Consider the following 26,521-nt stretch of genomic DNA (forward strand, 5'->3'; position numbering starts at 1 on the left):
ATAAGCCCCATGTCTCAAGGTCAGGGATGTTGGTGTAGCTTGGAGGTTTTGCGTAGTTGAGGGAGGTGAGTTGAACCCTAGCCAAGCCTCCATTCCATTTCAATATTCTCAGTCATCTACATTGTGAATATTTGACAGTCAGTCCACAATAAATATGACCCACTTTGCAATATTTGATATTCCACCGCATGCTCAAGGCCCTTTGACTTTATTTGCAAAGATTCCCTTCTGTCCTATGATTCTGTTGTTAAACAAATTCATGCGTATGTTAGTTCTGTGAGTATCAATTTTTTGGAACTGCATCTTCTTTCTCTCTAAAACTGTCTGTAATCATTCTCCACTCTGAAAGTGACTTTAGTAAATAAACTCTTTTTTTTTTTTAAAGAAAAAACTACCATGGCCTCACATTAAATGTTCTTAGTGTCCCAGATCTGGCAAATACTTAACAACTTAAAACATTTGGTCAGTAAATATGTGTGTAATGAAAATAGGACCTTGAATTAAATCAGCTTCTAAATGGTGTCTCACATCTCCACTGAGAGAGACAGACAGACAGACAGACAGACAGACGAACAGGCAGGCAGACAGAGAGGGTGAGAGAATGAGAACTTTCTTTTGCTACAAAGAGTGATAGAATAGCTGCCTATAGAATGGGCAAAAGTAACCAAGCAAGATCAGACAGCTGCCCAAGGTCATTCCAGAAGTTGTAACTGGCACTGAGGAAAGACCCAGGCCTCCAGGCCACTGGCTCAATGCATCTTTCTGGGAACCATAAATTACAAGACTGTTTAAATCTCTAGATTCTCCAGATGTTGCTTTCTCCTCCATGTCCTTGTGCTACTGCCCAATGCATTCACATTTTTTATTGAGTTAGATGAAAGTCTCCCTCCTCCTGACAGCTTTATTGCACCAGGAACCCATTATCTCCTCCTAACTCGGAAAGTTAGACTCAGATGTTGGTGCAGTAACCAAACAGGAGTCAAAGACATTTGTATGATTGATGTTCCCTTCAGAGGAAAACAGCTAAAAATATGACTGCCTAGATAGTCCCATTTTATCTAGGTCTAAAGGTTAATAAGTTGACAATGTTATACAGAAAAACTATTTTAAAAAGTCCAACAACAAAGGGACTGTGTAGGTTGGATAACTCTTCTCAGGCCAAGAATAATGAACCCAGAAATGTCCAGAAATATGAACAAACTGGAGGATTTAAGTGCTGTTATATCACGAATGAGTTGGGAATCCTAACATGCCCAAAAGACACTGTTTTACAACCGTCTTCCTCAGCCTTTGACTCTGTGATGCTTCTGTGCACTCTTCTGCATTGCTTCTGAGGGATACAGGTATGATACAGATGTTACAACAGAAGTGAGCTTCCACCAACACTTATCATCTGTACTCTGACCAGGTCAGGTATGAGTCTCTAAATTAACTGCCATCCACTACAAAGAGAAGTTTCTATGATTAGGATTGAGAGCTGGACTACATATGGGTATAATGAAAAGTGTTTAAGAGGCAGTTTCATATTGTGTTCATTTAGCAAAAAAATAAAAACAAACTCCTCTGGGGTTTTTTGTACGGAAAACACAATAGCCAACATCTGATTGCCTCAGCCATGGGTCTTTAGCCAAGTTTAGTACCTGGCATGCATTCCCTTCTTCGGAACAAGAGTTAAATCTAACTTGAAAAATGGTTTGTTACACTCATAACACCCATGCCACTATTGCATCGATGAACATAGCTTGCTATGGAGTTATCTTTGTAGCTCACAGAGTTCACATCTGGGTAAGACTGTTGATGACTTTTCTTCCCCAGCAACCTACATAGCACCTTCTAGCATTAGAAAAGCTAGCCGGAGGGTTTTGATGTATGGTTTCCATGTGTGTCTTTTCATTTGTTTCTAAAACTTCTGCACAGTAGACAACATCACCCCGACTTAATAAATTAGGTTCAAATGCCAAAGATCAGAAGGTTAAAATAATATAAAGTAGACTCAAATATTTCCTTCTTCCATTTTCACAGTGGACCCCGGGGAAAACTGTATGTACTATATCAAGAGGCATTATTTATGGAAAACCCCTAGTAATATGATATAAAGAACTCCAAAGCCTTCATTGCAGATTCTGTACAAATTCTACCTCCAAATAAATAAATAAATAAATAATGAAAGAAAGATGGCAGCGATACCTAATCTTCAACTATGAAGAGACCATATATGTATTTCACCGTTTTTAGAAAGAAAAGCCCATGAACACACACTTAGGTAACCAATAACGCCATCATTAAAGTAAGTGAAATGTCATCAGCATATGTCAGGTACATGATAGAGTAAGTGATGACCCTGGAAGACGACAGTGGAGACCCAGAGAGAGAACGGGATCCTGGGGGTTCTAGGAGCCAAACTAAGGAACAGAAATCTTGTTCTCATGGCAATTGGCTTTAAAGATGGAGGTAAGGTTTAAAAAATGACACAGTCAAAACTGCTTTAGAAAAAAATAAGCCTTGCGGCAACGCAGAGCAAAGAGGTACGTATGGAATAAAACACAGATGTGGGAAGATAAATTGAGAGAAAAGGGTCCCAGTCAAGAGAGTAAAACAGACTTGACAATATGGAGGTAGGGGATGGAGACATCCAGCTAGGTGGATGGTGCTGACATTCGCAAGACTGAGAAGAAGCAGCATCAGTGAGATGGCTCAGTACAGAAGACACTTGACAGCCCAAAATCAATCCCTGGAAGCTGCATGATTGTAGAAGAGAACCTACAAGTCGTCCTGCCACCTCCACACATACACCATGTTACACACACAAGCATAGATAGATAGATAGATAGATAGATAGATAGATAGATAGATAGATAGATAGATACAGACATAAACAGATAATGTGTAATAAACATTTTAAGACTAAGAAGACAGTAATTGTAAAGCAAATTGAATTTTAAGTAACTATAAATGTACCAGAACATAACCAGTAAAAGGATACAAATATGGCCCTGGAAATGAAGGGAAAGTTGGTGCTATTCTCTTCTCCTGCATGAGCATACCTATAGTAAAGTAAAACTTATAGCTTAAGCACAGCAAAAGACCAAAAATGATAGCTAATGAAATAGAACAATCATAACAATGAATTAATAAAATTAAGAGGATATCTCTTGAAAAAGTAGAGATAAATTTTTATATTTTTCATTGCAGTCAACCACAAAGGAATCTATGGGAAACAAGGCTCTGGATAAGAGGGGTTTCTGTGCCCTCAACAAGTACTGTTTCGATGTTTCCTAGTTTGTCCCAGTGACACTAAGATCACCTTAAAGCAACAGTCTTCCTTTACTCCCTACACTGACGACGTCACACTGAGGGGAAAGGGGGTGTTTTCAGGACCCAGCTAGTTCACCTGTTCAGACACCAGCTGAGCCTCCTGTAACTGGATTTGACTTTGATAATAACTGCTCAGAGGTAGCACCGAGCCCTGGGATTAAGAACTTAGTCGTCTAAGATAAACGTCCAGCTCCAGAAGCCGCTTGCCAACATGAGCCACTCATTCTTCTGACCAGCCAGAGATCGCATTACTCTTTCCTCACGGTCGACGATTTGCTAGAATGACTCCCAGAAGCTGGGAAAACATGCACTGACTTCTAGCAAGAGGCATTACAAAATATCTCGAATGAGCTGCCAGATGAAGGAGCTTGCTAGTGTGCTTCAAAAGGCGCCAAGCACAAGAGTTACAATTCCCTTAGAGCTGAGCTAGATCACCTTGCATCACATATACACTTTCTCCACCCCAGAAGCTCTCTGAACACTGTAGCTCAGGGATTCTGATGGAAGCTTTATCCTAGAAGCATCAAAGATTAGTAAAGGGCTCTCCCACCCATTTACACTCCAAAGGTTCAAGTTTCTAATACTAGTTTGGTCTTTCTGATGGCCAGGCTCCTCCTGGGGATCTCCAGGATCCCTACAAAGTCACCTCAAAGAATCAATGCTCCTAGCACCAGGCTTAGGAATTCTGAGTTGAACACTCATATCAATTAATGGGAAATTACAGACATTTTACAAGTTTTATGTCAGGAACGAGAGAATAAAAACCAAACATGTCTTTCTCCTCATAACTCTTATAAATGAAAATTCTGAATCAAAGGGAAAAGAAAGAAATGTTAAGGCCAATGAAGACAGCATATGGTATTAAAGAAACAAATGCAAAAATTGTCATCATGGGATTTATGGGAGAGAAAAGATGAGGGACTGACATTTCATTTCAAAGTCCAACTTAATAAATCCAATTTTCAAATAAATTATTCAATACCAAATACAAGGCAAAGTTCTTACATGATATTCAAAAGTGGATCTACTGTATCAGAATCATATAAGTCATTTGTTCAAAGTGAAAAGTCACCCCTGGTCCAGGTGATTTTACAAAAATCGCAAAACTTTATCCTTAGCCCTCCACTAACCCGTCTGCCCTCAAGAGTTGAGAGATTGAGGCGTGACACCTGAACACATAATTTCCACTCAAGCTGTTATCTGTGATGATCAAGACAGTCTGCTTTGGAAACCTGGAAGGAATAACTGAGGCTGGCGAGATGAGGAATATATCCTAATCAGATATGCATCACCTCTGCTGGGTCTAGAAGCCTGTCGGCAGTCAGCTGAGAGAAGCAGAGTGAGCGCAGGGTGGAAATACGATTGCTCCATGAAGCATAACCCCAGAAATCAGCTTTTGCATTCCCTAGGAGCTTGTTAAATGTGACGATTCTCAAGGCCTTCCCCAGACCTACTGAATCTGAATTCCTAACTGCCATGCCAAGCAGTCTGTGCTTTCCAGCGCTCCAGAGGACTCTGCAGGCGCTCAAGTTAGATAACCTCTACTCTGGGCTAGCAGGAGGCAGCAGAGCGGAGTACTGTAGAGCCAAGCTGCCTGGTCCCAGCTCTAGGGTCCGCAACTTGAGAGCTGGGCAACCATCACTGTGCTGGGCCTGAGTGTCTTCATTTCTAAAATAACAGCACTTAACATGACTGTGTGGGAGACACTCTTAACAGAGCCTGGCACATAATGAGAGCTGCAGAAGTGTCCACTTGTATTAGGGGAAGGAAGTCGGGGTGGCGCATGGGCAGCTCTGTCGTCTGCGCATCAGACATGAGAGGTGCAGGCTGCGGCATGAGTGCTAGACAGATCCACAAAGGAAGATTTTGTATCCTACAAGTTCCACGTTCAGAAAAAAAAAAGGGGGGGGAGTGCAGTTTTACTGACTCTTCCTAAGTGCAATTAAAATCCCTGGACATTTTGCAAAAGAAGTTGAGAGAAGGCAGGACAGCAAGGGCCTGAGGAACAACAGAGTGACTTTTCCTCACACAGGCCAGACATAGAGCTCATACAACCACAAGCTAGAAGCACCATCAAGTGCAAACAGCTCGTTAAATATGACAGCAGACATTCAGACAGACAAATGCTACTTCTAGCCTCCATCAGAGAAGCTTCTTATTGCAATACACAGCAGTGAAGGCAGAGCCTCGTGGCTGCCCTACTCTCTAAGAGCAAGCATTGGCCGAGGGCTGAGCCCTAGGCAGGACACTTAGTTACTCACTCTAAGGCCTGGGAAGCACTGAAAAGAGGGACCAAAATAGTATTATGGGATTAATCAACAACTTCTTAACTGGATTTAAGGTCCATTCCATGAAATGGAACCCATACTTAACACTGCTAAAGTGGCCAAGAATCTGAGATGAGATAGGTCATGAGCCTAAGGGAAATCTACTACTATTCTGCTAAAAGGACACAGCAATAAAATGACCCATATGACAATTTTTTATAGCCATATATTGGTGCCTAACTCAACCATCAACAGAGAAGCTTCTTTGGGGAGGCGGGGGAAAGGAAAGTTTCACACAATGGTTCATCATCCAAAACAGGAACTCAAGCAGAACAGGAATCTAGAGGCAAGAAATGCTGCAGAGGCCATGGAGGAGTGCTGCTTACTGGCTTGGAGAAGCTGCTTCTTGCAGAAGATGGGATTTCACAGAGACTCACAATTGGGCGATATGCAGAGAATGAGAGACTTTGGAGCACTCAGTCCTAAGTGGGATACCTTCATCAAATCCTTCCCCTCAGCGTTCAGAGATCTATGTGGAAGAGGAGCAGGAAGATCAGAGAGTCAGAAGTGGTAGACTCCTCCAGGGAAACAGGGTCTTCTAGACACAATAGGACTGAATCCCATATAAACCCACAGAGTAACTGTGGCTTCATAAAAGGAATTTGGCAATGACTCTTCTGTTTCTATATTGTGAAATACATTAAGGAGTATAGGTATTAGCTCTTCTTGGAAGTTCTGGTAGAATTCTGCATTGAAACCATCTGGTCCTGGGCTTTTTTTGGAAGGGAGATTTTTGATAACAGTTTCTAGTTCTTTGCAACTAACAGGTCTATTTAGATCGTTCACCTGGTCTTGGTTTAGCTTTGGTATATGGTACTTATCTAAAAAAAAAATGTCCATTTCTTTTGCATTTTCCAGATTTGTGGCATACAGGCTTTTGTAGTAAGATCTAATGATTCTCTGAATTTCCTCTGTGTCTGTGGTTATGTCCCCCTTTTCATTTTCTGAACCCTGATTGCTCTTTGGGCTGATGAGGAGGGGGACTTGATCTAGGGAGGGGGATTTGATCGGGGGAGGGGGAGGGAAATGGGAGGCAGTGGTGGGGAGGAGGCAGAAATCTTTAATAAATAAATAAATTTAAAAAAGGAAAACAAAAACAAAAAAATAAAACATAAACCCACAGAGATGGCCGCAGCACGCTTAAATTTGCCCCGGTTCAAGCCAGATGGGTTCTAGTACTGAGAAGAGGAAATGGACGCTGGTCCCACCTCTAACAAGAAGCTATCTGCAACAACCACTGGCAAAGGGAAAATTGGTTTTCTCTAATTCTCCAAGTGTCACTGGGCATATCAACCATACTGCAGGGCAGACCCCATGCCCAGGAGTAGTTAGCCGACAGAGAACAAATGCCATAGTTTTATTTTGTGGGGGAGAGGCTGAAAAAGAGAGAGAAAACAAAGTTGGGTGGGGAGGGAAGGAGAGAAGGAAATTTGGGAGGAACTGGTGGAGATAAAAATCATGATCAAAATATATTGCATGAAAAAGACAAATTTTTAATTATAAAGAGAAAACAAATTATTTTTAAATTAAAAATGACAGTAGTCAGAATATCATTCACACTGACCTAAAAGCACATACCTTGGCCAATGAAACAGGGCAGAAAATTCAGACATAAATAAATGCATTCATGCTTAAAGCAAAACAAAAATGTCCTGCAAAAACTTTCTCTGTCTAGCAAAATGAGCAGGAGTGGGCAGCCCAGAAAAACAGTAAGAAAATAAACCAAGAGCAATCTAATTTAAAAACCAAAGCTACAGATTCAGGGCTTACTATAACAAGGGTTTCAACTACGGTTGCTGCTCCCTGACAAAGACTCAAAGGCAAACAAAGAAGAAGGGATGCTTCCCAGCGGGAGAAGGTGCATGGCTTCAGGATGCCTTGATCTGGGGACTACCTGCATGGCACAGCAGAAACTGGGTTAACTAACACTGCGCAGGGTGTCCTTTGTAAGAGGTTCACAGTTGGCTTTTTCTAGCTGATGCCACTGGCATCAAGGGCCAAAATTAAGGAGGCTGTTTGTTATTACTGAAGACCTGGCCTTAAGGAGCAGACAAATGGAAGTTTTCATTAAGCTTTCTGGGTTGTCACTGGGGCTGGAGGGCGGGCTTCCTGCAAGTCTAACTAGCAGCAGGTGCTTATTGGGAATAAGAGGCTTTCTGGGCAGGGTGATGCAGACCAAAGCTCTCTTTGACAGACAGACTGACTTCTGTTAGTTCATATTCTTCACGCATCAGGCATGAAGCACGGTGCAAGTAAGATGAGAAAGGCCAGTAAGATGAGTTGCTCGTGTTTGAAAACGACAACACCTGGGAATTTCCACCTTGATAAAGGAATAGTATGCTCCCCTATTTCTCCGGATGAGCCACCTAAAGTTTCATGATTGTTATAAGTGAGAAGACTTGAAAGTGTTCAGACAAAAAGGCAAAATGATGATAGACACAGAACCTCAAGTAACAACATAGCAATGAGTGCCTGGATTTTCCTATGGCCTCTTGTGTCTCTGAATTGTAAATGTACCTGGCAACTTAGAAATGCCAATGGCCATTACATAAGAGCCCAGAAAACTCAGTTCTAGTCAAAAGTTCAGGAGAGAGACAGGCTAGAAATAAAACTTCAAGAGATTAACTGCTCTAACCAAATACTGCAAGCAACATTTGACCTCAAAACACCACACACACACACACACACACACACACACACACACATACACACCTGCAAGGGCCAATAATGATCCCACCCTGGCTAGGCTACAGCAAAGTATCCTAAATCCCACACCAAATAGGGCCAGACAGGCCAGCAAGGAACGAAGACAATCACCTCCACACAGCAATAATGAAACCTTTCTCCATGTGATCAGTGGAATCTATGTGGAAACTCAGAGCACCACGCCCATCCAGTGGCAATGAGAAGACCTCAAGCATCGTGCAGACTAAGTGGAAGGCTTGGCTGCCTCTCTCTTCCCACTCTACAAGTCACAAATATCCAGCGCACAGACTGTGTTCTAATTTTGCAATAATAGCCATGGGGAAGGGGCGTGGGTTTTAGAAAGCAGTACAACACCCGAGCTTTTTCTGCATTGTTTCTTAGCACTGCCTTTACATCTATAATGTTCTCAAAATAAAGGCTTTAGTCTTAAAAATAAAAAAAGTAAAAAGAAATCCAAATGGACTCATATGACAAAGGAGAGCTACAGCCTTTGGCAGAGTGACAGATTTAGATTGGTTCCATCATCTGCCTTTATGACTAGACAAAGGGCATGACCGTGGCAGCCACTGAAAGTCACCCAAGAGGGGCCTGTGGCAGGTTGTAGGCTACCTGCTCTTGACAAGAAGCCTTCTACTTGGCATGAAGAGAATTCTTGACGGGTCATCTTTGTCATAAACGGCAATTGCCATCGGGCATCCTAAAGGATTTGGGCTGTGTTGCTGGGGCGATAAGCTCAAAGCCTATGGGAAGCCTGAAGGACAACAAGTAGGAGATCTATGGATAATATCACTTATGGAGAATAAAAGAGTTTAATTCAAGAGGCTCTTGACTCTGACAAATGTCCGTGTGAACCCCCTCTGCTAAATCGAAGAGGAAGCGGAAATCCCGAAGGATAAAAACATGTCAGTATGATCAGTGACAAAGAGACTGCAGAGTTTTTGATGTGCAACTTTCAGTGGCTCCCTGTGTAACCAAGTGCTTTCCACGTGTGCCACACCAAGCTCAGCACCCCGTTCACCTCTCTGTGTTGCTTCTCTCCCAAGCAGAGACAGCAGTGGTGTCTCCTCGGGGTGTTCACTCTGGGACGCTCTTGGGGAATCTGTTTCAGGTTCTGCAGCACATATCTTCCATGGTCTCCAAAGCCAGCTCTCTTTCCTCCCTTCACCCATGGGTGCTCCTCCTCAGCACTGCTGATCTCTGTTCAGCTCACCATGCTTAAAGCAGCAGAGTCCAGGAAGGGATGGAAGTCCCTGCCTGGCAGCTACCAATGACTTCAACCTCTTGGGCAGCATAGGTGGAGGAAGGCACCCATTGGAGGGCTTTCCTGGCTACTTCTCTGCAGATTTTTGTAGATTTCACTTTGGCTTCCTTTCTGCTCTCCTCTTTCTCTCATAGAAATATTCTGTTCCTTCTTATTCTGACATTTCTCCTTCATTGGGTTAACATGTAGGCAGCTTTAAATCCACCATCTCACCTGGTCCTTATAAAGACCCATCCAGGTCATCTAAGACAGCCAATCTCAACCTGTGGGTCATGACCCAGTTGGGGGTCACATATCAGGTATCTTGCATACAAGATATTTGTATTACAATTCAATAACAGTAGCAAAATTACAGTTATGAAGTAGCAATGAAATAATTTTATGGTTGGGGATGGCCACAACATGAGGAACTGTATTAAAGGGTCACAGCATTAGGAAGATGGAGATCCACTGATCTAAGATTATCTTTCCGTGTAAATATCTTTCCTAAATCTCATCAACAAAGTCTCTTTTATTGCGTAAGCCAATACAGTCACAAGTTCTAGGACAAGGGTGTGGTCATCATTGGGCCATTATTTAGCCTACTATGGGCTCTTACCACAACTTAAGTGACAATGAATTACTTTGCCTTTCTATTGTATGCAGCATGTACCAGACTAAATTCCATGAGTGAAATAATTATGATTGTCTTACAATCTGCAGTCATTAGATACTTAGCAAATAAATGTTTAACAGAAAATGTAAAATTCAGGAGCATGAGCAAAGATGTCTTCTTTGAAAGATGTACATAAATATCTGTCCTATGCCAGAATTCACTAGAAAATAATAGAAAGCCAGTCAGCTCTGTCCAAGAAGACTTCCTTCCTCTGCTCTGCAGTGTATATCAACCCTGGAGTAAGACTCAACTGGCTGAGTTGGTTTCAGTGCCCACCTTATATACTAATACCTGTAGCTATAAAAATAAGATGATGTAATTGTCATAATCACAACAGCTAGTAGGCTAGAGGGAAGAAGGCTGCCCACAGAAATAAACAGAAACGGAGTGGACATACTGCCACCAGATGAAAAGAATGTTGGGTAGACAAGGTTGAATCATTCTCTGCCCAATGACACGCTAATAGTTACTATTAATAAAAGCTGTCACTTAAATGATCTCAAATCATTTATCCTTCTTTCTTTTTATCTGTATGTGTCTGTAATACTTAGATTTCTGAATATAAATTAAGCCATTCTCTCTAACTTTTATCTTTGCTATTTTTTCTCTCCTCCAATACACGTCTGGCATAGAAAACTAAACTACTTATCTAAAAAATTTATGCCTCTTAAATAATTCTTGGTATTCCTAAATCTTAATTTTACAATAAGATGAGTTAGATTATTACACGCTGAAAGGTAGAGGGAAGAGACTGGTTGGTGAAATAGTTGGAACTCTGAGAGCTGCTGCTAATTCTCCAATTAGCAGGGGAAATAGACAAAGCATTAGCCAATGCTCAGCTTTAAATTTCTTTCTCATAAATAAAGAATTGTTCTAAATGTCTGCTAAAATTATCAACACCTCTAAGATTTTGATAAGCAAATGTGGAAAAATGTAACAAGAAGAAAATTGTCCATAATCAGGAAGATTTTATATATACATACACATATGTATACATACATACATACTTTTGTTTTGTTCTTAGGAACCTTTGCCACGTAATAATAACAATAATACTGTACCATATTTATTGAATTCAGTCAACTCGGTTACTATGCTGTAAGGAACTCTAAGCTGTGTACTGTTGAGGAGATTCAGATGGAAAAGCACTTCAAGATGAGATATGGAGGGGGGAGAGAGGGGAAGGGAGAGTCAGAGGAAGGAGGAGGGAGCAGGATCTAGCTTCTGGAACCTTCTAGCCAATTTGTTAGCAAATTCTGTATAACTGGATGAGAGACCCCAAAGTAAACTGGCCAACTCCCCAAACTCATGGAAAAGAACAAATCCTTACTGTTTTACAGTACATGGTTTGGGAATAGCACATTACACAGAATCATATATGTGAAGTTGAGGGAATAAACTCTTTCCCACCCTTTAGGTGCCTTGGACAGTAGAAACAAAGATGTGAGTTACCTGATACACATTAGTTATCTGCAGGAGAACTAGGCCAAAACAGAGGCATAGAATAGGAAGGTTACAGTTCTACCAGGAACAAGGGAGTTGAGCCTGGAGTAAAATGGCACTATTATTTGGTCTTATCTATGTGTGCATATTAGACAGACAGCAGCAAAAGTATGTGGTTGCACTTGGATGTCTCTACCATCCAAACATACTGACATGTGGTCATTCAAGTACTGCAGTAGGAATCTATCACAAATGTAAAACAGTGCCCTGTCCTAACTATAGACTCAACAGCCAACCATATCCACCTTCTATTCTATTAGGACCTTGGCACCTTCCATACCACGTGACTGTGGGTAACAGATGGCAATCGCAGTCATCTATACACGATGGGAAACTGCATCAGACCCCAGGATTCGCCAGACGAGGTTTATCTTCCAGCTGCTCTCAACTCCTAAATTCTCTAGGTAAAGATCTGCTCTTCCCCACACTGTGAATGAGTTTCCCTGACTTGGACATTTGAGTAATCCCTTCACTTCTATCCATCTGATCTTTAAAGTTGAGCAAGAACATTCAGGGCTCTGGTTCCAACCCTACAGCTTCTGAGTCGCTGCACAAGCCACTCCATCTGCCTATAAACATTCTGACTACCCACGGAGCTCAACAGAGCTTTAGATTTACACCCACCATCAGGGTCCTCCAAACTAAAGGAGTTCTGTTTACTTCTCCACGAAGAGGATTGGAACCCACTTCAGAAATATTCTGTCTGGCAAATAGAAAGTTACACCCCATACATGCGATCCAATTCATGGAGAATTGAGTAATTATAAAATATACCTGACACCAAAGTTATACCTCACAGACGTCGGTCACTTTCTGAGGGTCCACGAGGCCTTTCAGGATCTCACAGAGCATCTGGAATACCATTGTGAATATCAGTCACTCTGCTGGCAGAGCAAAAAAGTGAAAATTGGCAGGGATGCTCGATGGATAGAAAGCTAGCAGACCTACTCTCACTGGAAGGGAAGGAAAAGGAAGAGCAACAGAGAAATGAGCAGAAATCAGAAAACAGAAGGAGGGGAGGAGCCATTTCTAGCAAATGCAAGTTTTGATCTGTCTCCCGCTCCCGCCCGGAGCAAAGCTCACCAGAACCTCAAAATGGCACGGGGCTCCGGGAAGACTCTTTCTTCTTTTTTAGTCTGGAACAAACACTGGTCTATTTGGAAAACATCAAGTCTTTCTCATTTCTTAAGAGGGGTCTAAAACGGGCGATTACTGAAAAGGGATTTATATTTCAGGGTTGGAAATACAGAAGTCACTCCGAGGAGAAGGGAAGTGATTACCATGCAACCCACGCTGAATCGTTAGTGACTCCCAAATGAGTTCTGGAATTATGGTTTAAAGAAATGTCCAAAAACTGCAGTGAGGAATTCGTCTTGCAAGAGAATTATTTAAGTCCTTTAATTTGCTGAGAAAGAAATTACCGGCTCAGGACTTTGCAAGGCTTCAGTAATTAAACCAACAAATTATAAGTACATCCATCTGATAAAAGCTATTCATCACCCAGGGCTGTGGGAATGCCATATCCCACGTGGTCAGCATCTGCCATTTTTCTCATCAGGTACCTCTGCTGTGGGACTAGTTTGCTAAGAGAGAAGCCTGGACTGCGTTCTGCCGTTTTATATCTTGAGTGACAGGCCACAGAGAAAGCTTCAGGTCTCGGGGAACAGAGAGGAGGAGAGGAGGTCCGATCCATATTAATACCTGAAACTGCAGGAAATTAAGTCTTCTAGGCAAGGCTCTGTGACGCGCATACGATATGAGAGGAAATACGAAGTGTGGGAAGGTCAAAGACTTATTTTTCTTGTTCACCTTCAGGCGATTTATTGGGGAACCAGCAGATCATTACTCAAAAAAAGAGAAGCGAGATGATTACAGTTTCTTTTCCTTTACTGGCTGAGTCAAACTGCATTTCAGAGCATTCCGCATGCCAAGGTGCAAGCGTTTATGCTGCCAGGCTTACCCAGGGGGTGGCAGTAAAAAAATGATTAAATCTGAGTGCCCTGTCTATACTCCTAGTCAGTGATTTGCATTTTATTTAGTGATGTCACCAGCAAACCCAACAGGACCACTTACTAGTCCATCACCCTGATCACTAAAGAGATTTTTTTTTTAAGAAATCTTAAATCAGAGTTTCCACTAAACGTGTCCTTTGGGTTGACCTAGAGCAGTGGTTTTCAACCTTCTGATTGCTGCAACCCTTTGATACAATTCCTCATATGTGTGACCCCAACCATAAAAAAAGCTTTCATTGCTACTTCATAACTGTAATTTTGCTACTGTCAACTGCAATGTGAGTATCTGTGTTCTTCAACGGTCTTAGGTGACCCCTGTGAAAGGGCCGTTCCATCCCCCCAAGTGTGTCAGTTGAGAGCCACTGACCTAGAGTCTCGGAAAGTTCTTTTTTAGATTAAAATTTTGGTATCAGTTCTCTGCCCTGTCTTATGTTAGTCTGAGACCTGATGGTTTGGAAACAAGAATGCAGTAGAGTAACTGTTCTGCATGCCTTATCAGATTGCTATACAGATTAAATGTAGGCATACAGAAAGCTGTGGGCAAGTGCCTGGCACATGGTAACACATCTTATACATTCTTACATCTTATGATATTGGTTATTAATATGGGCTTTCAGCATTTGTAACCTGGTGATAAAATGTAGTATAAAAGATTCTCTTAGAAGTCTCCAGCAGACAGCTCAGTTTCTCTGGCCCACCCAGTACCTCTTTCTCACTAGATGAGCATCATTTCTGGTGGGAAACCTATTCTGGATGGCTTGTAGGACATGACCAACAACCTCCAGAGTTAAGTAACCAGGTCTAGCCAATCAGAGCTTCTCATTCCTTAGTTACAGGTCTGAGTCCCTAGTAATGCCATCCAAATCCTTTGTGAGAAGTTGACTTAGGGATTCTAGAAGGGACAAGCCTGTTCCTTCTCTAGCCTGGGAACAGAAATTACAATATGAGCATGTAGAAGCTCCAAGAGCAAGTCTTTATGAAAAAGAAGGAAGAACCGGCAAGAGCAGAAGAACTCACGCCCAGGAGACCATGACCCAGCTGGACTGCAATGATAGGTACTTCCTGTGGCGTAAACCAATAATCTTCCTATGCTCACGGAAGCAGGTAATGTTGGCTCCTATCTTTTGCACCCAGGAGTTGTAATTCAGCACAATGATGGCTGAGTTGGAACTGCCTGGCAGCCTGAGCACCAAGGCAGACTCACTCTGTCTGGAACAAAGTCACATATCACTAAAAGGTTAAGGAAGAATGTTGCATCCCAGCCCCATTCTGATAGGTTCTACAAGCAAGAGCAGAAGGAGAAGAAGGAAAATCCAGCTGTTATTTGAAAGGACAGAAATGAAAGTATCCCTGGATTTTTCATTACTTTTTTCCTCTAAGATCTAACTTGACCTGCTCTTATGCTTTTCTACTTTAGAAGAAGCAAATTGATCTGAGTGTGGTCCGGGATTTGGTGTTAACTAAAGAGGATGAACACCTCTTTCCTCCCTCCATCTCCAAGCCTTGGAAATGCTGAAGGCACCAAAGCCTGAGCCTTTCCTACCCACAGGTGCTTTGCTGCTGAAATTCAAAGCTCTGCTACCGGGCCATTGTCCTCCCTACAGCCTGTCAAGACCTGTACAACAAACACAAAAAACCTGCAGGCTGGAAGAATAAGGGATTTGGGCCGGAATCAATGCAAATAGGAAGTTGCCAAATGAAAGAGATCCTGTGTTAAAATCTAGAGTCTTTGCTCTTGTCTGAGAAGTCAGGGTAGCAAGCTAGAAGAGAAACCCTGGGGAAGATAACTACATAAAAACCATGAAGTCCTGATGCTGGCCACTGACAAAGGGATGCTCTCTGTTGTATTGTTCTTGGAAAGTGGAGCATCACTTAGGCAGCCTCCAGGAACTCATCAGCAGTCCCCATCCACTATGATATGCAGCTGAGCTCAGCCCTGCCTTGAGTCTTTTTGAGGCCAAGTAACAAAGTGATGGTGATGATCCTTCCCACAATGTCTTAGCCCAAGGACAGAACTTACATAACTTTCGGGGCTGTGGGGAGGAGGATGCTACAGAAAGGAGTATCCATACCAGTTTTTTGGCCATGCTAGGACCTCAAGCTGTGCAGAATGGGGACATTAGAGTGGGCAGCTAATCATCAGATGATTACTGCTAAGCAAAAGGCACGTAAAGGACACCCAGGAGGAAATTAGCAACCCACAGCCCTGGGCACTCTTGCTGTCGTTTGTTACACAAAGTCATAGGTTCCAAACTTCTGTAACGGAAAATCTACTCAACAAAGAATTGATATAATCAATCCCTAATGATACATATTTACCTAGCCATGAATTACGTACCTGAGTTAGTGTTCTAAAATATCATTTATGTTATGAAATACATAAAAGCAGATGTCTTAAATGTCAGAGGTATACGTTGGCGGTAGAGTGCTTGCCTTCCATGTATAAAACTCTGACTTCAATCTTTAGTACTCTTTTTAAAACATACTCTTTAAATATGTAATAAAAATTAAATAATATATCTACTAATTACCATGTATTATTACCCTGTTTGTACATTCAGGGGAAGATTTAACATTAGTAACAAGGGATATGAACTCATATTTAAAATAAATGTCTTGATTTCAGCATTGTGGCCAGCCTCGTGATGGATGATGATCTCACATTGTGTTTGTCCCAGGAGACACTTGACAGAGAATTTGCACAGGAGCAGAAATGTGGTCCCCACTTGCCTCTGCAGTTTCCCGTCTGTGCTAAGTGCCATCTTCAATCCCAAGCTGCATCTCGGAACCCTTTAAGCCATTTGCCCATTTCGTGCATGTTGAGTGAGACATAACTGTAGTAATATAATCTGCAAATCCACTTAATCAGGCAAATGTTCAGAAAACAGCACACTCGAAACCAGCAGAGCAGGGCTCCTGCTGTTAGCCACCGGGAAGCCTCTGTTCATGCCTCAGGATGGTTAAGCTCCGTGTGACAAATGGACCATGATATGGACTGTGGGGGGCAGGGGAGATAAACTCCAGTGAATGTTTTATTCACTTTTAGGTTATAAATAAATAAAAGAGAAATTTTACTGTTTTCTACCATCCGACAGCTCACTTGGCATGACTCCACTCTCCTAGAGGCCCGGCAATATATACCAATGGCCTACAGTCTGGCAGTAGCTGGGTTCCCTGGCACTTTCCCCCCTCCCATTTCCTTACAACTAGAGAAGCTAAGCTCCAGTTCTCAGTCTCTCTGCTGCCTGAGCAACAGAGTCCAGACTGCTTAGCATGATGCAGAGACCTTGACACCACACTCCTGCATCTTCCCAACTTTATCCCTTTATTCTCTCTCTCTCTCTCTCTCTCTCTCTCTCTCTCTCTCTCTCTCTCAAAATCCTCACCCTTCCCCATCTCCTCCCCTCCCCCCCCCCCGCACACAAGCACTGCTCCACCAGGCCAGAGTTGTTCAGGTCTTCACAGTTGCTCTGGTCTCTGCAGGGACTGTCTTAGTTTCATGCTGCCTTTCTGGGAGTCCACAAGTCTTCCTCCTAACCTTCAATCAAATCCTCCCACTCTGTAGCCCAGCCTCCACCAACTCAAGATAAAATGGCAGTCACCACTTCTTTTGCCAGCCAACTATCTCAACACTCACCTTTCCCTTGAGACTTCACCACAACCTGGAAATATCTTCCAATGAATCAAAAGGGCTTTACACACTCTGGAAGCATCAACCCACTGCCTAGTCAAGCGTAGTGATGTAGAGTCAGATTTTCCCTCCTGTCACACCTCCTGGCCTTGTTCCACTATCTGAAACCTTGAGCATTCACCACTGAGTACACAGTTGATAGCCCCATGAAAACATGTGCACTCTGCTGAGATGCTCAGACTGGTCCAAGAGGTGCCACGGGTACCACACTTGGACTCCAATCCTTCTAATGTCCATACACAACTTAATTCCTCAAAGGCTGGTGTTCCCAAAAGACTTCCCAGTTGAGTCGCATCATAGCTCAAACCACATAACTGTAAAAAATACTTGGCTGAAATCTGATCAATGGGATAATGGTTCATTTAGCTGTTCTTGCTAGCACTACTGCTTTCCTGACCACCACAGGTTCTCCAGAAACTCTCCACATCCACTCTGCTAAGTCACCAAAGAGCACTGATCATCTTTAAGACCGATGGGAGCTCTTGATTGCATCAGACTGGGCTTCCAAACAAAATGGAAGAGTGGTCAGCTTAATAACAGGAATATGCTTCCTCACATTCGGAAGGTGAGGAGCTCAAAACTGCGGTGTTTGTACATTCATTTTCTAGGGGCCTCTCTCTCTCTGTCTGTAGAGACACATACACAGGGACTCTTCTCTGGGGATGTAGAACAGTCTCTGGGATCTCTTCCTCTCAGAAGAACAGCAGTTTTATCAGATTAGGGCTTTTCCCTGCTCATGTCATTGAGTTCTTCTTTCCTAAAAGCTCCAATTCTACATATGCTTATTCTGAGGATCAAAGTCTCAACATAAGAAGGGAGACAATCCAAGCCTAGCAGCCATCAGTAGCTTCATCGAGTTCCGCTTATACTGAGAGCAAATTCGCTCCCTAGACTGAAGTCAAAGAGGAACTAACCTTCCAGAGGTGCAGGCCCACCTCAGGAGCGTAAGCTTCCCTGGACACCCTCACCATGCAACCCACAAGGAATTAGATGCTTCAATTTCCATTTGGCCATAACATTTATTTCACACTGTAGCCTTCACTGCATCCCCACAAAAGTTCATGATGGTCGAACAACAACATCAAAGTACAAATGTTTTTCTTTTCTTTCTTTCTTTTTTTTTTTTTTTTTTTTTTTTGGAAATGAGGCTTCCATGAAGATAATCAAGTTATAGCAAGACCATGTGAGTGGGTCTTAGTCCAATGTGACTAGTGTCCCCAGAAAAGGAAGTAACATGGACACAGGTGTGGACAGGGCCAAAACAAATGGTGGCACCGGGAGAAGACAGTCATCTGGAAGCAGGAAGAGAGATGACGTGAACCTGGCAATACCTCGATCTCAAATTTCAAGCTTCCAAATCTGTGAAGGGGGAAAAGCTGTACTGTAAGGGGAAAAGCCATCTAAACTATGTCACATACTTAATGCAACCTTAGGAAAACAGATCAATCCTTTAAGGAGTGTCTGTAATAATGGGTATCACTCAGTGTTAGACTTACACTTAGATTGTTCTAAGTGTTCCTGGCATCTGTTGATGAAGCAAGAAATAAAGCAAGGATGGGCAGAGGGGAAGTGAATTGGTGGAACTCTTCCTTGTTCCCGGAACTTGTCATCTTTTAAGTCTATCTTCTGGGTTTTTAAAGCTACTCTCAACTCTTGCTAGGAGGGAATTCTTGGAAATTTCTGTCATCATGTTTCATCTTTAGCTTCTAGTGATGATTTAAATAAGGTGAGCAGAGCTTGCTGAGAGCTTGCTCGGAGAACTGTGACAAAAGTACAGAGGGTCAGTGACAGTCTGGGTCTAGGTTCAGTGCCCTACAGAAACATGGCACAACTTAATATTCCTGACAGTCACAGTAGACTTATTTAAGAAGAAATATATGAAATTGTTTTAGTTATGCATATTTTATTTCACAGTTTCAATATATTAAAAAATTTTAGGTATTTTACACTGTTTAGCACATTGTCTTCAAAATCAAATGTATATAATGTAGTTCAGACTGGCCTCACTTTAACTGTTCACTGATGACATGTCACTAGAGGCTACTGTACTGAACAGTTCCAGTGCTGGTGCTTCATGGTTTTGGAATTAGGAGGACATGCGTTTGTGTCTTGGCCCATGAACGATTTGCTTCCGTTCTGCGTTCTCTAATGCTAGCAATGCTACTGTCTCCCAAGCCTAACACGAAGGTCCAATGAAATTTTCCAGGCAAAGTGTCTGACACTTTGGCAGCACAATCACCAGGTGCCAAGCTCTGTGTCACGTGACTTACATGGTAAATACTCGGTAAATTGTAGCATACATTTTTAACAATCAGAACTGACACAGTTTCTGCCTGGTAAATAATATTCTTCTAGGTCATCTTTTTAAACTATAAAATGAGAAAAAATGAAAGGGTCCCCCAGTAAAAATAAAAATAACCTTCTGGTCAATTTGCATGATGCCTCAGAATAGCCATGTCACTTTGGCTTACAGCATAGACCACAACAGTAAAGACAGAGGACCTCAGCCTTCTCTCACTTGCATGTGCTCTCTGATTACTGACTTCAGCACTCCCCTTGGCAGAGAAATCGTTCTGAGCATCCAAATTCCCAAGCTGCCTGAGTCCTATGCCGCCTTTTATATTTTTTTAAGAGGGAGAAGATTTCTCCAGATTCATTTAGCCACTATTTCTGAATTATGAGTTCATAAAAAGAGATACACCTTTTCTGTGGGATCTCATAATTCACCCTCATATAACACAGGCGATAAATGAGAGTGGATGGCTCCCTGTAAAATATGTGCAATAGATATATTACTGTATCTGCTATATCCTTCCATTTTGGCATGCAATGGGCTCCCCTGCACCTGCTGATAGTAAATTATATAACCTTAGCCATATCAGAACATTAAATAACAAGGCACAAATCGCTGTCACAATACGTGATGCTTCATAACGCTTTTCAGCTTGGGATCTCAACACCCTTTACAAAAACAAAATGATTAGCTCAATATTTGTATGTTAGAAACCATACGCGATGCTTAATTCTAAGCATCAACTTGATAAGTTCTAAAATTCAAAAAAAAATGAGCTTCTGGGAATGTCTACGAGAGATTATCTAAACCAGGTTAACTGAACAGGGAACACCCATCCTAAATGTGGGCAGCAATCACAGACAACAAAGATTCAATGGGCTGAGACCATAGACAGTACAGAATGAGGCTACTTGAGAAGCAATATTCACCTTCTCCTGCTTCCAGACGGCAGATGCAATAGATAAACTATGTCAAGCTTCTGCTACCATGGACCCGGGATCCTCAGGCCAAAATCAGTCCTTCTCCCTTAAGTGACTGTTGTTGAGTATTTTATCACAGATATGGGGAAAGTAACTAATACATTATAGCACAAATGTCAGGTAATTTGTCATTCACAGTCATTGTCTTCAAGATTCAAAGCCTGGGAAACAGTGGCTCTCAACAGGAAGAGACCAGGGTTGTCTGAGTATACTTCATCTACAGATATCCTTGACAGACAAGACTAGAGAAGAGAAAACAGCACTGTCCTCTCCTGGGTATAGACCAGGGCTGCTGGTGAGCATTCTCCAGGGACCAGGATAGCACACTTAAAGAAAAATTATATGTACAAAAGGCCAATGGTGCCAATTTCAGGAAACCCTACTCCAAAGAAAAATGGTTCACTCCTCTTCCATGCGGCATCCCTGAGAACAGTCAAAGGTCTCAAAATGTGTGTGGGTGTCATGTGAAAATGAGTGACAGCGGTTGGGCGGGGCTGATGTAGGACTAGCAAGTCTTTGCCAAAGTCCTGACCCGTGGGAGGCCTCTAGCTTGCACAGTGGGGAGTGTTGTATGGTAGTGGATGTCTGCGTGTGTGCGTGTGTGAGCTTCTGATTTCTTCTTCCTGTGTGTCAGATTTGCTCAGCATCGTGCTAGAGGATCTGGAAGTTTCTTTCTCGTGTAGTAGCAAATCACCCACCTCCCACGCGCTTTTCAGCATTCCTCTCTGATTACATGAGGAAATGCATGACTTGCTTTGGAAGCAGACTGTAAAGAAAAAGACAGTAGTAGCAGGAGACGTCAGTTATTCAGAAAATGGAAACCTTTCTGAAATAAAAACAGAGTATGTGTCAACTGCGGTGGCATGTGACTTTAAGCCTAGTACTTGGGAGGCAGAGGCAGGTGGATCTCTATGAGTTTGAGGCTGTTGTGGTCTACAAAGTAACTTCAAGGATAGCTAGGGCTGTTACACAGAGAAACCAAGTCATATATATAAAACTTGTTTATCATTTATTACTCTGAAGATAAGGGAAACTACTAAAGAAACATCTATCCTGAACTGAATTCTGGCCAATGAATAAATAGAAAGTAGTTGACAGAAAATATGGTGGTACTTCAGTGCTGGGAGAATTATCCTATCTATATACATATACAGAATTAGAAGGTGGGACCCACACATGAGAAAGAGCATATGCTATCTGTCTTTCTGATCCGAAGCTTTATCGCTTAATCTATTTTCCAGCCCCATCCATTTTCCTGCAAACTTTATAATTTCATTTTTTCTTTAGAGCTGAATAAAATTACATTGTATGAAAATAATTTTAAATGTCGATAATGGAATATTACACAGTTTTAATTTGTAAGGAATTAAGATAAGTATATCTCAGAACCAATATGGAGCAAAAAAAAAAGGAAAAGTTGAGTAAATATGATTTCATCCAAATTAAAAGCTTTGGGATCCAATAATTCCACTAATGTGTATATGTCCAAAAGAAATTAAATCAGCTTGTCACCAACCTGTATGCCCATACTTAGAGCAGAGCAATAGATAGACAGACAGATAGATAGATAGATAGATAGATAGATAGATAGATAGATAGATAGATAGATAGATAGGTGGGTGGGTGGGNGGGGGGGGGGTGGATGGATGGATGGATGGATGGATGGATGGATGGATAGATATGGTACTGGCTAGTTTTATGTCAAATTGACACAAGCTAGAAAGTCCATTGAGGAGGGAGCATCAACTAAGAAAATGCCTCTGTAAGATGAGGCTGCAGGCAAACCTAAAGGGCATTTTCAGTAAAAACGAAAATCAAAACTATAATGGCATTACCATTTCATATGCTCTACACCAGTTCTAATAAAAAGTCAGAGAGCAAATACTGGCGTGGATATTGAAAAGTTGAACCGCTTCCACACCGTTGATAAGAAACTCAAATGGGAACTCCTGATAAACAAAGCATCCAAGAGACCCAGCAATTCCACTCCTACTAAAGAAGAGTAAGAACACACATTTGTACAAAAACCTGCACTGTGTGGCCCTAGCAACGTAAATTACGACACCAAACACAGACACCACCATCTATCAACTCATAGTGACCAATGCGGCAAAGAGCCATCCAATCACAAAAGAGTGAATTATTAATCTATGATACAAGATAATCCTAAAACCATTAGGATGGGTGAAGACAATTACAAAAGACAGCATAGCATATGATTCTCTCCATATGTATAACCCTACATGGGCAAATCTATATAGGCACAATAGTTGCACGGAGCAAGGGAAAAAATGGGACAGGATTGCCAATCACAGCAGAATGTCTTCAGAGAGTAATAATCTGTTCTCAAGTTGATTGTAAACACATAAGAACCACTGAGTCGATTGAAAGATATGCAGTCCATCTCAAAACACAGAGAGAAACAACTTAGCTAAATACAATGTGGTTTATATCTTGGTTGAATCCCAAAACAGAAAAGGAACATTACTGGGGAAAAGAGCAAACTGTAAATAAAACCTGAAAATTAATGAGTAGTAATAATAGTTTGTGTCTTGGCTTTGACAAATATGCACAATAATGTAAGCTGGAAACAGTTAAAGGAACTCAACTAAACGTTAAATCAGTTCAAAATAAACATTGTAACGCTAAGTAAAAGAACATAGTGATAATTCCATCATAATAACATTGAAGAGATTTTATAAACACAGAAAACCACAATGTCTTATTCGTAGCACATGCAAGCAATGGGGTAAGAAAATATTCCTGAGCAGGATAAACCAAACTGGGGACAGTGACCATCTCTGGGAAGGAGGAGAGTGGAGGGAAGTAGAAATCACTGCAATAGATGCCTTTCCAACTAAATTCTCAAGCAGTACAGCAAAACGCTAACATGAGCTAAACTAGTCACGCAAAGTCCAGATATTTAGTGCTGTTATCACATGGCTTAGTATGTTAGAAATCTTTTTATTTTGTAGGACAGTATGGATTAGGAAACACCTGAACATGTTTGTACCTCAAGTAGCAATGTCTGTGGAGTACAAGGCATGCTAAAACTTTTAGTTCTGTGGTCAAGGCAATATGCATGACTAAGATTTGTTGAGGCGAGATGGCACTTGACTACCACTGCCAGAGTGGTCACTCACTGACAGGAAGTGTAGGGGGAGTTTTTCGTCAGTACCACTGGTCAGCTCTGTCCCGCTAGTCCCTCCCAAATAACCACACAGAGACTTAATATTAATGATAAATGCTCTGCTGATAGCTTAGGCTTGTTACTAACTAGCTCATGCAACTTAAACTAGTCCATATTTCTGTACCTTTTTTTTCGACATGGCAAGTTCATCTTGTTTCTCTCTTGTGACTCCTGAGCTCCTCCCTCCTTCCCATGCTCTCTTTTTGTCTGCAAATCCTGCCTAACCTCTACCTGTCCAGCTATTGGCCAATCAGCTCTTTTAAAACTAATGAGAGTAATACATATTCACGGTGTACATGGATAGCTCCACAGGAAGGAAGAGCATGGAATTTGTCATAACAGAGCACTTAGCTGTTTGGTTAGCCCATCAGTGCTTAAACTTCTATTATCTTGGCCAGAACAGCAAACCTCTTTATCTTTAATTATTCATAGTGACTAAATGGGGATGATCATAGTGTCTCTCACACAGTGGAGTTCAAACAAGGTGATCTATTAGACTAACAACGCACCCTTCTGAGGATATCTGGCAACATCTGGAGATATCTGGGGTTACCACACTTTGAAGAACAGGGCTGTCTCCAACATCTAATAAGCAGAGACCAAGGATGCTGCTGAACATTTTACAGCGCCCCCCCACAAGAAAGAATTGCTCTTTGTTCATCACTCTGTGGGTGAGTAGCTCTAACACGAAACCTTTAACATGACACCTGGTGCTCAGACAGCACTGGGAAGTTGGCTATGATGTTACTGTTTTCATTAAGGTTGGAATGTAAGACCGGAAGAGAGCAAACTATACTACACCTAGGCTGATCTCCTTCAGCCTTCTTAGTTAAGTGTTTAAGCAGGCCCAATACAATGTGTATAGTAGCCAAATGGCTTGAGTGTTTTTAAAACAGACAAGATGCTTTCTCTCTTTTGCTTCTGGCTCTAAGCAGCTAGCTCTTCCCTTCCTCTCTGTGGCCATTTCTTATTTCTCCTGTGTAGCTGTGTGTTAATTAACCCTAGGACGATTTCAGGCACCAGTGATAGAGAAGGGCACACGCCTTCAAAGATAAAGCTATATCCTTATCAAGCCTCCCTGCATAGCCCAAGAAAAGAGGCTTCACAAGAAGCCACTCTGGGCAAATGCAGCGAATTATCAGTTCTTAACCTTGAGTTGCTCTCAAAAAAAAAAAATGTTGAAAAGGAAAGAAAGGCAGAGACAAAACCAAGAGAAGCCAGGTAAATTCTGTGCCCACTTGCACGGTCAGCACCTAAGTGTGTTTTCTTTCACGCCCTGTATCTGAACTGCTGAGCTAGTGCACAGTAGGACTACCAAGCATCACATTTAAAGGGTATGGAGGTAGGGATTCAGAATCAAATGGCTCCACTATTTTTAGAAAGAGAAATTCTTCTATATAAAGCAACAAGTCTTACAAAAACCTTTATAAACCAAAAAGGACAAGCCAGATGGGGTGATACATACCTGAAATCCCATAGTGGTAATCCAGAACTCAGGTAGCTGAGCCCAGAGACCGCAAGTTCAAGGGCAGCTGGAGCTGAGTACCCACATAGAGAAGGAGTTATGATAAAAATGAAAAGATTCATAATCCTAAGAGAAAATGTCCATCTCTTGCTCCATGCCTTCTCTCACAGACCACAGCAAGAACCTGCTCACCGGGCTTGAGTCTATGAATTTTGATTAAGTAATGTTCCACTAAGACAGAAACATTCATAAAATATGCATTTTAAAGACAAGCTGCAGGATCACCTTCATGTGAAGAATCTTTGAATTCCGTGACACACACTGTCACTCTGTATGTCTCCCTTCTCATCTCTAGAGCTGGGTGCTGGGAAAGACCCCTGGAGAAAGGCCACGTCAACTGTGACTCTGGTGGACCAGGAGAACAGCATTTCCAATGAGTATGCACAGGGCAGAGGTTGGATATACACAGAAAGGAGAACTCCACAATTCTACTCACTATGAGAAGAGTAGAGAAGGGTGGAGTGGGGAATGTGATGGCGCTGAGGTCAAGTCTCAGGTGAGCACTGTTAACTGCATCTCTCCAGCTACAAGTTTTCCTGTGGCCTTCTCCGCTCTCTGAAGTGAAGGCAAGCTGGTGACCTTGGGGTGTTTGTTAGGTTGTATCAAGATTGCCTTCCAGTATGCTGGGAAACAGAGAGTCGGTTTGCTTCAGCAATGCCATTCCTGAAGGGCTACACAGCTCCCAGAGATCGCCCCACACCCAGGTACATACTGAAAGCACAAAGGGGACTTAGTAGGTTTTGGGGGTGGTTTGAAAGAAAGTGGACCCCCCCCCAAGTGAGTGGCATGATTAGGAGATGTGGCTTTGTTGGAGAGGGTGTGGCCTTATTGGAGGAAGTGTGTCACTGTGGGGGTGGACTTTGAGGTCTCTTTTGCTCAGTGTTTCACTGGACCATTTCCTGTCGTCTTCCAATCAAGACATAGCCAGCACTATGCCATGCTTTCAGCTACTTCTCCAGCACCCTGTCTGCCTGCATCGTGTTTCCTGCTGTGACAATAATGGATTGAACCTCTGAATCTGTAAGCTGCCACCTCAATTAAATGTTTTCTTTTATAAGAGTTG

The sequence above is a fragment of the Alexandromys fortis genome, unplaced genomic scaffold, assembly GCF_014885135.2.
Source record: "Alexandromys fortis isolate MF-2015 unplaced genomic scaffold, M_Fortis_MF-2015_v1.1 scaffold_71, whole genome shotgun sequence".
In the NCBI taxonomy this organism is placed as follows: domain Eukaryota; kingdom Metazoa; phylum Chordata; class Mammalia; order Rodentia; family Cricetidae; genus Alexandromys; species Alexandromys fortis.